This window comes from Amblyomma americanum, chromosome 3, assembly GCF_052857255.1.
Source record: "Amblyomma americanum isolate KBUSLIRL-KWMA chromosome 3, ASM5285725v1, whole genome shotgun sequence".
Taxonomy (NCBI): domain Eukaryota; kingdom Metazoa; phylum Arthropoda; class Arachnida; order Ixodida; family Ixodidae; genus Amblyomma; species Amblyomma americanum.
In genome coordinates this window covers 66,010,163-66,023,483 of record NC_135499.1, presented here as the reverse complement: position 1 = coordinate 66,023,483, position 13,321 = coordinate 66,010,163, and the positions used below count along the sequence as shown (strand labels likewise).

At 43.3% G+C, this 13,321-nt stretch overlaps 1 long non-coding RNA gene and 1 pseudogene across 2 annotated transcripts; both read left to right on the top strand.

Moving 5' to 3' along the window:
* The first annotated feature begins 550 nt into the window (after positions 1-550).
* LOC144126347 (uncharacterized) lies at positions 551-6,492 on the top strand (annotated as a pseudogene). Its single transcript, XR_013313481.1, has 6 exons — positions 551-623; positions 3,144-3,341; positions 4,598-4,951; positions 5,430-5,657; positions 6,104-6,263; positions 6,485-6,492. The product of XR_013313481.1 is annotated as an uncharacterized LOC144126347 (transcript).
* Positions 6,493-7,190: 698 nt separating this feature from the next.
* LOC144124637 (uncharacterized) lies at positions 7,191-9,298 on the top strand. The gene is made up of 2 exons (XR_013313244.1): positions 7,191-7,327; positions 9,087-9,298. It is a non-coding gene; the product is annotated as an uncharacterized LOC144124637 (long non-coding RNA).
* The last annotated feature ends 4,023 nt before the right edge of the window (positions 9,299-13,321 follow it).

The following is a 13,321-nucleotide window of genomic DNA, read 5'->3' as shown; positions in this document are numbered from 1 at the left end:
AAATAACACACTATCTGCCAATGTTGCAGTCACATTATCAGAAGTTGGTAAGCATAACATACCATCTGTCATCGTTCGAACAACATCGCAGAGCAACGTTGCGCCATTACACACGTAAACAACATTAGAATCCATGCCTGCACTCCGTGATTGTGCGTGTGTGTGTATATATATATATAATGTGCCGTCAAGTTGCATGCACACTGCGAAAGGCACTTTTCTTCACACCCTGCTTTCTTGCACTGAGAACGGAGGTTTGTTTGGTAAACTCGTCAAGAAATTCGCGGAAGCCATATCAATCACTCGAAACCGGAACCTGTTCTTTTTTTTTCTAAAAGTTATTGACTTAACAAAAAGATTTTGTTACTTCGATGCATTTCTAAGCACCTAGACTTAATTGTGTCATATTTTTTTAAGATATACTTTCTGCGTTTGCATAAAAAAACCACTGGAAAAAAGCACTGAGTGGAGATCAATGAAAAAAACGACTAGCTAGTCAGTCTAATCACAAGCGACATCATCAATAGTGATTTCCCGCCATGTTTCCCGCCTAAATAGCTCTATGCCGCCAAACGACATCATGTCTGTCCGCGGTGGAAGTGTGCCGGCGAATAACTGTAACGGTGAGTGCCTTTGCTGATATTTATTCACCTTCATTGTACCAGTGGTGGGAACTTTCATTGCTTCAGTGTAGCAAAGCGGAGGCACATTTTTCTGTGCTAACGTGTTATGGTACGTCGGTGTTTTAGTGTCGCGAAATAGCGTGCACTCATTTTTCTGTACTAACGCGTTATGGTCAGGAATATTGTTCACTGTCAAAATGAAGAGAGTCAAGAACTCATTCAGCGATGTCAGCAACCGACAGAGGCGACGGAGAATAGCTAGTGCCATCGAGAAAGAGCTGGAAAATGCCGACGAGAGCGATCAGGGTGAAGTTACTGATAGCAGTGGGTCAGTTAGCGACATTACGGAAGGTTTTGTAGACTCTGAAGTACAGGTAAGACCTGGAGGTTCAAGTGGAAGTTCTCTGCAGAATTCAGCACCTTCAGCTGACCAATTCGCTGCATGCAGCGACTTTGGCGCGAGCACGGTCGGCGGCCGCTATGACTCCTCGGACATGAGCTTTGCTGAGCTCGACACATCTGAAGCGGAGAGTGTGTCATCTCACGTTGGCAGCAGTCAGGACACAAATGCGTCTAGCGTATTGCCTTCCGATACCTCACCGTCTCTCGAGCGCGATCTGCGAACATGGGCCCTCGAGAATAACGTACCTGCCTCGCACCTAAATTCACTGCTGAAAATTCTCAGTGCTTACCATCCTGAACTACCGCTGGATGCCAGAACACTCTTGAAGACGCAGAGGAAGACGGAGCTTGTGTCCATGTGTGGCGGCCAGTACCACTACTTTGGAGTGACGCCCAACCTGATTGACCATATTTCCAATCATGTTCCGGAAGGGTTGGACACACTGTCCTTAGTTGTAAATGTAGACGGCCTCCCTATTTCTCGCAGCTCTCGGCGACAGTTCTGGCCTATACTTGTACTGGTCAGAGAAAGTTCAAACCATTCTCCTTTCATTGCTGCACTCTTTGAGGGAGATGGCAAACCTGAGGACTTGAACTTATATTTGAAGGACTTCGTTAGTGAAATGATGGGGCTGCTAGAGAGTGGACTTGTGTACTGTGGCAGGTCATTTACAGTGAGGCTCCATGCTTTCATCTGTGATGCCCCTGCAAGAGCTTATATCAAATGCATAAAAGGGCATGCAGCATACTTTGGCTGTGAAAAGTGTGTGCAAAAGGGCACATACTCCGAGTTGGACAGGAAGGTCATTTTCACTGAACATGACAGCCCTTTGCGCACAGACGAAAGCTTTAAGAACCAGGTGCACAGTGATCATCACCGGGGTCAGTCCCCTCTTCAGTGCCTGGGAATTGGCCTTGTTAGCCAATTTCCACTGGATTACATGCACATGGTATGTCTAGGCGTCATGAAAAGGCTGCTTGTGCAGCACTGGACATCTACGAGGCCTTGCTTTTCTAAGATGAACCATGCATCGAAGCTGAGTGTTTCTGGGAGGCTGGAAAATTTTGCTTCCTTTGCTCCTAGCAATATGAAAAGAAGACCACGAGGACTTCGCTTTTTAGAGCAGTGGAAAGCGGTAGAATTCAGGAATTTTCTGATATACTATGGTCCTGTTGCACTGAAAGGAAATTTGGAAGAAAAATACTTCAAGCACTTCATGAAACTCAGCATTGCCATTACCATTCTTGTCTGCCCAAAGCACAGCATGGTTCATGCAAATACTGCCGAACGTCTTCTTCATGAATTCGTTACTGAAGCTGGGTCATTGTATGACAAAGGCATTTATGTCTACAATCTTCACTCTCTTTTGCATATCACTGATGATGTTCGAAGGTTTGGCCCTCTGGATGAGTTTTCAGCCTTTCCTTTTGAGAACTTCCTCTATCAAGTCAAACTGCTGCTGAAATCACATGCGCGTGCTCTTCAGCAAGTTATTCGACGCCTCAGTGAGAGGAGGAGTGTGAGCCAAGCAAGCTCATGTTCACTGGATGTGCCAGTTAAACTGTCTGGACAGCACTGTGATGGATCAGCTGTGCCTCCAGGATTTGAAGGCATACAGTACTCCATGCTGGAAACGAAGGACACAGTGTTGAAACTCGGCAAACGTGACAACTGCGTTCGCTTGAAAAATGGTCACATTGTTTTAATAACTAACTTTTTGTGCTCGTCAGGAAGTATTTACATCTGTGGACATTTTTTCACAACTTTAGGCAACCTTTTTCTGAACCCTCTTCCATCATCAGAATTGATGATTGTCTCTGCAAAAGGACTTTCGCGGAATATTTCAGTTTGGAATGTGGATGACATTCAGCATAAGTGTGTGTGCCTCCCAAATGGACCAAATTCATATGCAGTTTTCCCTCTTCTGCACGCATGCAAAAGTGCCTAAATCTGAAGAGGATATCAGGAAGGGGTAGACACTTATTACAAATGTATTTTAAAGCTCCATCAGCGTGCAAGAATTGCAGCTTTCTTGATAACATTTGGTGTTTTAGCATGTTATTTGTACTTTTGGTTTGGGGGTTTCAAGATTTGTGTTTTTTAATGTGTGCTTTCAGGTTCTAAATTGTTCAGCGTTGTACATTTCCAAGATCAGGAGGAAGTTTCTGTCGTTCCATCTTCATGGATAATTGCCGAAAATACTGTTGCGTGGCCGCCTCACAAAAATTCGCGCAGAATAAATGAGGCAGTACAGAGCAATGAAAAGCCATCTGACCATTGGAAGAAGTACAGATGTAGAGTGTTGTGGACTTGTGGTAAGCACTATTTGAAATACTTGTAAGCATCATACGTATGTTAGTTACACACTCAAAATGGGATTATTTTTATGCCTGTAGCCTAGCCTGAAATATTCTCAGGTAGGCTTCACAGAAATATACAATTTTAGTAATTCTGTGTGTACAGCTGCTGATCAGTGCAAATCTGGGTAGCATAGGCTGTAGTGTCACAATTCTGTAGCTTGTACATAGCTATGTGTGTCAACCTGTGTAGAATGAAAGAACCCCGCAGTTGGTGAGGCCAAGGAAAGCGCAGGTTTTTTTTTAAATTTTGGTTCTTGCTATAGACCAGAATTAGTGCTTTAATCATTTTGGAAAGAAAGGTGATTAACTACAAAGTACAAGGAAAAACAACACGCCTATAGTGGGAACCGAACGCACGACCTGTGAATATCGTGTCCGTTGCTTTTCCGAGAGCTACATCAACGACTGTCCAACCTGCTACTTGTTTGGGTATTAATGCTGCCTGTAAACAAACCTTGAGAGTGTTAGCAGTGCCACCCTTCTCCTTAGCAGTGGACATGGAACGTCTTGTGTTACTGCCAGCTTCATGTAGAGCGTGATCGACAGAGAGGGCGGAAACTGTGCGAGAACCCTCTTATGCTGCCTATGGCTTCAAGACTGCCAGAATCGAGACCCTCGTTAGCTATTAGCAGGGAACTGAAAGAAGGGTGGTGCTGGTGAACACTCTCGAGGTTTGTTTACAGGCAACATTAATACCCTAAAGAGTAGCAAGAGCCGTTGATGTGGCTCAGTTGGAAGAGCACTCAACGTGATATTCGGAGGTCGTGGGTTTGGTTCCCACCACTGGCGTGTTGTTTTTCCTTCTACTTTGTGGTTAATTACCTTTGTTTCCAAAATGATTACAGCACTAATTCTGGTCTATAGCAAAAACCAAAATTTAAAAAGAAATCCCCTACGCTTTCCTTGGCCTTGCCAACTGTTGGTTTGTTTCATTCATGTTTCATAACGAGCCCCTCATTTCCCTTCCACTTCCCCGCTAAAAGCGTGTGTAGAACTGATTATAGGTTACCTGCTTTTTTTTCTATATTATGAGTTTTGGTATTTAGTCATTTAGCTTTCAGTTTATATTACTCTGAAAGTTGACAAGTAAAGGCTACTTACTGTACTGTCATTTAAGCCAGTATTTTTTAGTATCTAGGTTTTTTGTATTCTTTGCAAGATGACAAAGCATTTGGTGATATTTTGATTTTGCACTGTTTAATGTTTACTAGATAACTACGATCTGGCAAGAAAGAAGGAATTACAAGCTACGCTGACATCTGACCTGGGTTCTGAACCTGAAAATGTGCGGCAGAAAAGGAAGAGGAGGCCAGTGCAACGCCTGATTTCTTCGGATGAAAGTGACAGTGAAGGAAATACTTATGATGTGCCTTTTGCAGACTTGCCACATCCAAGCCCTATTTTTGTTCCGCAGCCACCGCCGCCGAAAATAGCTAAATCCAAGGAGCATGCCTTATCTCCACTAGCGGCTACAGCTTCTTCAATCAGACGGTCTCCTGCGACCATCTTGCAGCAACCTACCGAAGACAGTCAAGCACCCCAGCAAGGCAAATCACATAGAAACTGTGAGTGCTGCAGTCATTATTCATAAATTATGTGATAATGTGCACATCATATGATCATAATACCATTGCAAATCTGATAACTTGCTTGCCTTAGCAGCAGGAGTGTTTATCACAATTGCATATATGCAGAATGATAGCATCATGGAGGTTCATTTCAAGGCAGTCTTGAGAGCACAGTAGATAAACAGATGTAACTTAATACATAATAAACTTACATCTGCAGTGGCATATTTTTGACGTAGTATGTGTCAGGGCATTGCTTTAAAGTTACAATGTGCTTGTCAACAAAGAATGTTTGCTTAATGATAATGATCAGGCAGCCCCTAATTTTCATGATTTGTCACTGCAGTGTTTGTGTTCCTTAACACTTTACAGGCATTCTGAGCACTTTAGAAATTCGCTTAGCAAATATTAATGAGCTTCCAGTGATGGTAATGTTCTGTTTTTCTAATGGAGATTTGTTGTTCACATCTTTTAGCATTGCAGCTGAAGACCATCAGAATGCTGAAGGAAATGAGTCTTGATGAATGAGCAGCTGAAAATACTTAAGAACCTACAGAACACCATCGTGCTGCATTTGCAGCCATCGACAGCAGCAGCAGAACCCGTGGATAGCACTGTTCTCGACTTGCTTCCTCTTTCAACGCACTCAAGCCTTGAACAACTTGAGCAGCACCTCTGTGTTGCAAAAAAGAGATCTGACCTAGTGAGTGCAGCATTGAAATCACTTGTAAATGATGTTCCTAACCATTTATAACTCAGATGAACAACTGTTAAGTATTGCAAAGTCACAGTGGCATTTGAACTTGAATGTGTAGTCAGTAGTTCTATACTGCAATAGTTTATTGCAAGCTTCCTCGGTTTTAGAAGCATGGTCCATGATAAAAAGGGGGGGGGGGGGGGGGCCGCAAACAAAACGGAGACAAGGAAAGGAGACAACAGGGCGCTCGTCCTGTTGTCTTCTTTCCTTGTCTCCGTTTTGTTTGCGGCCCCCCCCCCCTTTTTCATCATGAGCAGCTTCCAACTCATCCAACCTTCCATTCCGTAGAAGCATAGTGCTAGAGTCATTAGCCTTTAGGTTTTTTCGCAATTCTTAAGTACCCTTTCTTTTTGTTGTCACTATTTCACCATTGTGCACGTTTCTATTTTAAGGTGGCACACCTCTCACTCATAGGGGGATCATCACTTAAAGATGGCTTACGTCAGGTTATGAAAAAGTGCATTTGTGACAGCTTGGCACGAGACTTCTCGCTGACCGGAAGAAAAGGGAAGCGGTCATTTATTGGCCTTCAGCTGCTTCTTGTCGTAACAAGTACTCTTTGCTCTACTTTTATTTATGTGCTCTGGGCAAATGTTTAATATTTGCCAGTCTGTCGGCTCAGAATTTTAACAACCACAGTCTACTCATGCATCTGTACACAAAACTATTTGGCATGTCAGTTATTACTGGCACAAAACCTTGTGAGTTGTTTACATAGCTCTGTTATCTAATCTGTGGCATCTTGTTGTGAAGAATGAGTCTGTACATTGCAGCTTGCTAGTATAAAAAGAGCAAACAAATGAAGTTAGAATGTGTTCTCATAGGGCTTACCTGCATTTAATGATAGCAGCCTTGGGGTCTAGGTCGTCTGGTCTTTCATGTATCCAAAAAAAATATAAGGAATCTTTTTTCGTGTGAAACAAACGTGCCTAGAGCATGTCTACATGCTGTTTATGTTGCTTTATTGCATCTGCCAAAAATCATGCTAGAAATGTGCAGGGCACTTCACATGAGGCATGCAAATTAGTTCTGTATGTAGGGATGTCACACTGCACACTGTCTTCCTTTTAGCAAATGCACTCGCCTCATGTTGGCTGCCACTGCTTTACCAGAATGATCACAAACTTTCTACCTAAGTGCATGTACAGTTGCTGTTATATTTGCTACAAGCACGCAAAACCAGGTTCACCTTATAGTGTTCCAAAATAGGCGTGTTATTGATGAAAAACTTTCATGAAAAAAAATTGCACACAGTATGTTTTGCTGCCATTGAGCAGTATAGGCATATTGTGGACAGAAAACACCATTCTGAGCACTCAGTAAGTAGCTTTGATATTAGAGTAAAATAAATTGTTTGTTTCTGACTGTTTCTTAACGCTTTACATTTCTGAATAGTATGTTTTCTTTTGAAAGTGGCCAAAATTGGACCATTGTAATACTCACCTGTGCAAGTATTTGTAATGGAGTGCAAGTACTCCAGAGGTCTCTGGAAGCAATTAAATTGTGCTATTTCTTGCAGAGACACTTCGAAGCTCATTTCCGAAAGCAACGGACTGCCAGATTCAGATGTGCGTAGCAGAATGGCTGCGGTATGCTCCTTCTAGATGCAAAAAGCGGTATGAAATTTTTTTCAGTTTTTTTTCTTTTTCATAGCTCCTTACAGCAAATTAAGATAAATGCTGGCGTTTGCACATTTCTTTAGTGTTCTACCACACTGTATGGTTTCACAAATTCTGCCTCTCTGTCGTTGCTTTTTCTTAAGAATAGTTCTAGGGCTTATTGCCTTCACCTTATAATCATTTGTATGCAGTAAGGTTTAATAATTTAAACTTAAGAGGCTGGAAAAAAATATCTGACTTATTAGAAGTTTGAATTATCCAATAAGCTAAAAAAATTTACAAGAACTGCTTGCATCAAAATATATTTATTTGGTAAAAGACTTGGAAATCGTCACCTGCTGGAGAACAGCATGACAATAGCAATTTTTTGCATTTGCATTTATGCTGTGTCGTGCGCACACTATGGAGAGCATGAGTGCAAAACTGCTCTAAAATGGTGCAAGTCTCAAAGGAGCTTCACCTAGTTTGAGGAGGCTTGACTGCACAGCATCTGGCTGGCACTTAAACACACAGTGTCGGTGTAATGAAAGAACCATGCGGGTGGAAGCAATGGAAATAATCAATGCCACCAACATGGCTGTCGGTGAGCATCCAAAATGGCATGCAGCTAGGCTTGGTTGGCTTGCTGATGCGCAGCCAGCAGCCGAAGCTTTTAAAAGTGAAGCCGAAATTAAGTGTTTGGCATACTTTGGGTCATAATTAAGGCCATCCATTTGTCACTCTTGCTGTTGTGCATATCTCAGAGATGCATAGTCATCTCTGCAGAATGCAGTTCATGATTGAAAAAAGCCATTTTCACAATCAGTTCTGTGTGAATAATACCTAAATGTGACCTGCTTTTGGGATCCCATTGGGATTAATCATTGCGAGACCTGTAATGCCTGAATTGGCAAGCATTTGAGACATAGTAGATGGGTGTTGGCTGTGGGGCAGTGCTGACAATTTGAATTACTCAGATATTTGAATTAATGGGGGTTGAAATAATGAGCTTTTACTGTAGTTGCATGTCTTGAAGGTCATGCGGAGCAGAGAGGAGGCAGCCGCCGCATTGCTTGTCATGGCACTGGCTAATTAATGAGCTTCCACTATATGCTGCTTACCCACTTGCCACACAGCATGAAGAAGTAATTGCTTGTGAATGGTCTGCATAAGTAATAGATAAGTCGAGAAGTCATGCTGTTTTATATTAAGACAAACTTTTCGCGAAGCAGACGTTTCATGACAGGCTGTTTAAAAGAATGACAGAGTGTATGTTGTTCTCGTTCAAACAACAAATAGAGGCTATTCGTGTTTTCTTTTCTCTTGCTGTCACCTCTTTGCGGCATTCATGTTGGACCAAAAGAACCCAAGCTGCAAGCTCATTTAAGCCATGCACCAGACTGAAGGGTGTGTGCATACTTCCTAAAGGCCGCAAATACACTGAGCATTTCTTGTATTTCTTTCTGTGGCATTACCAACAGTACATTCTGTCAATGGTATTTAACAGGGCATATTTAGTTGTAAAGAAAATGTAAACATGCTCTTGCTGTTTACATTTGAATCCACGTTTTGCAGCATGGTCAGAAAAGTAAATTTATGGTGACTTTCATAGGCTACTATATATATTGTGGTATATGTTGCACCTCAAGTGCTTAATGATAAAGCTAGTTTTCTCTGGTTACCTTTCAGAGCTTAAAATGAGGTATACGTGTTAATTCTTGGTGTCACAGAAAGCATCATTTCTTTCAAGAAGCAGCTTGTTTCCTTTATGTTTCAGGGAGATCGCCAGATTGGTAAGGGCTGAAGCTGACATGGAACCAGTGGAATGAAGAGCAGTACATCAATGTTAAGGTTTATGCAGGCAATGTTGCTACCTCTATTCCTTAGCAGCACTATATAACTGGTGTGATGAAACTGTTATTGCCGATAAGATTTGTTATTACTGTTCATGTACTGTTTATTGTTTCTGCTTCACTGTGCTTTCTGGAAGCAGGCTTGCATCTTTTTATTCATGAAACATTGATCACAAGTTTTCTAAGTGTGCTCACTGCCTCGAGTCCCTGGCAGCAATATTTACCTGGTGTGGTCAACTGGTATCATTACAGCATTTATTTGTTATTACCACTTCATGCTGTGCTGTCTGTATGCTGTTCATTGTTTAAGCCAGCTTTGTTTAGATTTTTTATCAATGTGCCTACTTGCTATCACTACCTTTAGTTCCTGCCAGCAATATTTCATTGTTGTGGTGAATCAGTGTTGTTGCAGTTAATGTTTACTGTTTCTATTTCACGCTGCACTATTCGCATACTAATCCGTTGTTTCTGTCTGCTCTGCCACGTGCAGGCAAGCTTGTATTCTTTTCATAAAAGAAGAATCTTAATTGTTCTCTTTGTATGTGCTGCTAGTCGCTGCCTCTAGTCTTTAGAAGCAATATTTAACCGGTGTAGTGAACTGGTATCATTGCAATATTTATTTATTATTACCCCTTTATACTATGCTGTTTGTGTGCTTTTTATTGCTTTTCTTTTAAACCAAGCTTGTATCTTTCTTTTTTTTCACTTTTTTAGGAACCTGGGCAGTTAAAACAGTAATATTTTGTCTGATGACTTTGCACATTGAACATTTTAACATACTGTCAAGAACAAAAGTGGTGTATGCCACTCAGTGGCCGATAGAGCCTTGCAAAGCTGCATTGCCAAGCTATCTGCCAGTAGCGTCTGGAATGAGATAACTGTTGGGGAGCTCTTTGTGTAGGATAGTGACATGCTGGCTGGCAGGTAAAAAAAGGGTCCTCATCATTTTTATTGGTCCGAAACACCGCCCGACGACGGTGCAGTGATGTAGTTGTCTGGCTCTACTGGCCCCGTCCCCTGCACTCGTGCTTCCTACACTACATCACCATCAAACTCACTGTAGTAAAGCAGTCAGAATTTCATGCTTCAGCAATTTCATTGCTTTCTGTTTGAATTGATCATTGCTTATACTGTTCTTGTTATCAGTATTTTGAAATGCCAGTAGCTTCTCGGACTCACACTTGGTGTTGAGAAATTTTGCCATGCTTTGTTTCCTAGTGAATGTAGCATTGTGATTGGAGCTGTATTAGGCATATGTCTACAACATGGCAAATTGCTACCAAGCTACATTTTGCCAGCTTCAATGCATGGTTTGTTTACCGTAACCTGTATTTGTAATGGTTCTGTCAGCCAGTGTCACCTTGAATTTTGCATTTCATTACTTGGTGTATGCATTGTTTTACCAGCACTTCTCATGCAACTAAATGAGAGCTTTAGTTTTACTGTGACGTCATCTTTTTCCTTGTGTTCTTCACCAGCTTTTAACTTTCAATGACACAGTTTGTTGGTATTGTTCTGATCTTTGTATTTGTTAAGTGCCAAACATTTTTTTTTAGTAATAAATATTTTTGTTTGTATGTCAGTCTTTCTCTGCTACAGCCCCGCCGGGGTGGTGCAGTGGTTAGGCGCTCGACTACTGTGCCCAAGGATGCGGGATCGATTCCTGGCTGCGGCGGCCGCTTTTCGATGGAAGCGAAATTCCAGAGGCCTGTGTGCTGTGCGGTGTCAGTGCGCGTTAAAGAACCCCAGGTGGTTGAAATTTCTGAAGCCCTTCATGCGGCCTCTCTCATAGCTCGAGATGCTTTGGGATGTTAAACCCCCACAAACCAAACCTTTCTCTGCTACAATTACACCTTGCTTGTCCCACTTTGTATGAAAGTGTGGTTGAGATCAGAAAAGCATTATTCATGCGTTTTATATTTCATAACTGACAGGAAAAACTTGTTCATGATAAAAATATTTTTTTCCAGCAAAGTGTACTTTACATACCACCCTGCAGCTGTGGTTAGGGCACTTGGATGCTGATCCCGAAGATGTGGGCTCAATCCGAACTACAAGAGCCACATTCCGATGGAGGCAAAATGCAATGTCCTATGTACTGCGCAATGTCAGTGCACATTAAAGAACTTCAGGTGGTTGAAATTATGCAGGGAACTCAACTATGGCGTCTCTTATAGCCCAAGCACCTTTTTAAACTAGCTATCATTTTACTGCTTCCTGCCATTTTACTGAGAACACTGCATTATGTAAAAAGAACTGCCATAAAAAAGAATACTAAACTGCAGCTACAATGTTTCTACATGCCCTCCTTTAGTCTTGTCTTTTAGTGCAGCATATTTTATGGAACTTCGTCTAGTATGAACTGCATGTGTGCTGCACAAGCATGTCCCCTGAATGTTGTGGCGGCGTGAATAATGTTTGATTTTAATGTTTTGTGAATGTGGATGAAACTTTGCTGCAATGTTGTTGTACATATCCTAAATATGGATGCAATGTTGTAGACAACGTCGCAGCAATGTTTCTGTATGTATGTTGTCTTGACATGGCCAAAGGAGGACGCTAGCCACGTTGGTGCAACCTAAAAAGGTAATATTGGTACAATGTTTCAGCAACAATTTGTGCTACTAGGGAACGGCGGGCCAGCGGCAGCTTGCGGGGCGATTCTGGCGAGATATTTTGCTCTTATCAAAGTTGTTGCTTTTACCAGCAACTCGGTGTTGATCAAAGATCCTCAGAAATGATACATTTGTCACATTTTTCAGTCTCAGCGTTTATTGCTTACGTCAAAAACAATCTTAAGCTGATTTTTATTACGGCGGCGGACGGGATCCATGCTGTCCTGCCGGCGAAAGCAGGCTCGGTTTACTTCACGTTCGCACAAGAAAAAAAAACGAAACAGCCATGCTATCAGAAAGGCCACATGCTATATTCGAGCAACGACACCATGCCTGCGCAACAGCCGCGCTTTCGGCAACGGCGACGCCTGCGGGAGCGCCAGGGCGACGAACTGCGCTGCTTCCCGGCTGCCGTACTCGTCGCTAAGCCTAGCTGGTTTCGCATCGATGCCGCAGCTCAGGGAGCTTTCGAACTAGCCAGCGCAGTAATAAAGGAACTCCTATAGTCACACCAACCTGTCCCATAATAAAATAAAGTTATGCTCGATTTCCGCGATGGCTTCAGCAGCGGATCTAGCAGACGTCAGGCGAGCCGCACGAAGCAGCAGCAGCAGCAGCAGCAGCAGGCGGCGATAGGATGAAATTTGCTTGTATCGTAGCTATCACTTCAACCAGCACCTTGGCATTGGCCAACGATCCTCAGTAATTATACCTTTTTGGACATTCATCTATCCCAGAGCTTGTTATGAACATAAACAAACAGTACTATAGCGAAATCGTGTTCGTGTCTCGTGAATGTTTTTGCTCGGCGACCGATCTCGCGACGACACGGTCGGTAGACCGGTTTTGTCGGCGTCGCGGGCGTCAAAGCATGTCACACTACGAAGACATCTGGTCGTCGGACGAGTTGGTGTCGTTGTCGGCCTAGTGTGACAGCTTGGTCTGCCACAGACAAGGTCTGCCGACCGGGTTGGCCGATCTTTGATGTCTTTGTCGGGTCGGCGTCGGCGGCGTGTCGGGCTAGTGTGACAGGGCCCTTAGTGGGCATGGAAGTACGGCAACAGCGAACATGCATCAAGCACTATTTCGTTTCTTGATGCAGATCTTGAGGCTGCTTGCCCCGTGCAGTCATCGTCTCGGCTCCACGACTGCGCCGTTACGTCCATTGCTGCTAACGCCGGATGACAGCCTCCAGCTTCGCTGCGAGGGAACACCCCCCCCCCCCCCCTTTTGAAGACTACTTACTGCAACCGACCTTGGACAATACATCGGCATCGACTGATGCATCATCTCCGGCACACTACTTAAGAAGTCGGCGCCCCTGGAATCCTCTTAGTGGGCATGGAAGTACGGCGACAGCGAACATGCATCAAACGCCATTTCGTTTCTTGATGCAGATCTTGAGGCTGCTTGCCCCGTGCAGTCATCGTCTCGGCTCCACCACTGCGCCGTTACGTCCATTGCTGCTAACGCCGGATGACAGCCTCCAGCTTTCCGACTCACCGCCAGCCGGACCGCTTCGCTGCGAGGGAACGGCCCTCCTT